Raw genomic sequence first — 1,563 nt, forward strand, 5'->3', positions numbered from 1 at the left:
TGTTTGTTGTCTGTTCTTGTTGGTTCTCTATCTTCAGAACTCCCTTTAGGATGTTTTGAAGTGCTGGGTTGGTTTTGATAAAATCTCTCAAATTCTGCTTATCCTGGAATGTTTTGATTGAACCATCATATTTGATTGATAGTTTTGCTGGATAGACAATTCTTGCTTGACAGTTTTTTTTCTTGCAGAGCTTTGTATATGTCTCCCCATTGTCTTCTCGCCTAGATGGTTTGTTCTGAATAGTCAGAGCTTAATCTTATTTGCTTGGCTTTATAGGTTATATTTCTCTTCTCCCTGGCTGCTTTTAATATTCCTTCCTTGTCTTTGATTTTTTAGAGCTTGATTATTATATGTCTTGGAGATTTTCTTCTGGAGTCTATCCTTTCAGAGTATGTTGAGCTTCTTGAATGCTTATCCTTTCGTCTTTCAAGATTTTAGGGAAATTTTCTTCCAGAAGATCTTCCACGATCTCTTCTGTGGATTTCTTTGTTTCTTCTTGCTCTGGAATGCCAATAATTCTTACATTATTCCTCTTCATGTTATCCAGCATGAATCTTAGACTCTCTTCAGATTGTTTTATCCTTTTAACTGCTTGTTCTTCTACTTTGGCAGTATTGAGAGATCTGTCTTCCAGCTCACTAGTTCTGACTTCCATCTCTTTTAGTCTGCTCCTTTCTCCTTTAATGCTATTGTCTATTTCTGATATCTTATTGTTGATCACCTGGGCATCTTTTTTTAGGTTTTGAATTGTTTTCATTGCTGCGTCTATCTTATTTGATTGTTCCTGGAGATTTTTTTTTTACTTTTTCCTTATTTTCCTTGACTCCTTTTCGAATTATTTGAATTTGTTTCCATATCATTCTTCTGAAGTCCCCTTAGGCATATCCAAAACTCGCTCCTCCTCCTCTATGAAGACTTTGTCTGTCTCCAGTTCAATTGCGTCAGGTCCTTTCTTCTGTTTTTGGACATGCTTTGGTAAAGTTGATTGTTTTTTATTGGTCATGGTTATTGTTTTATTATTATTATTAATGTGGTCAGGAGATGGTCTTCCCTTTCCATCTGTAAATCTTAGCAAATGTTGTTGGGTATCATCTAAGTGGTGGAGTATTATGTTGTAGCTTAGCTATATGGCCACAATTGCTATTTCTTCTTATGGGAAATATGCAGGATAAGTTCCCACCTCCAGGAGGGATGTGTAGTCAACAAGAACTCTGTGTGCGTGGGTGCGCTGTACCGGCTTATTTTTATTGGGATATCACGTCAGGGCGGGAAGACTTGGGGCGGGAGGAAGTTATATTGCCCCTGGCCCTTCTGGGAGATGCAGCTGTCCAAGCGGGCCTGTCCTGGTCCCGGTTTCTAAACTCTGCAGACACAGGAGTTACCTGCAGTCTCCGCAGGAAAGAGTCCCAAAATACTTGCTTTTCTTTATCCTTGTTAGTGCAGTTTCTCAAAAATGTGAGCCCAGGAGAGACTATGATAGTCCAAAAGCCTTGTGACTGGTATATGAATGCCCCATGTATGAGATCCCACTGATAGCTAGGAGTGGGGACAGGGGCTTAGCTG

The sequence above is a fragment of the Chrysochloris asiatica genome, unplaced genomic scaffold (assembly GCF_000296735.1).
Source record: "Chrysochloris asiatica unplaced genomic scaffold, ChrAsi1.0 scaffold00024, whole genome shotgun sequence".
In the NCBI taxonomy this organism is placed as follows: Eukaryota; Metazoa; Chordata; class Mammalia; order Afrosoricida; family Chrysochloridae; genus Chrysochloris; species Chrysochloris asiatica.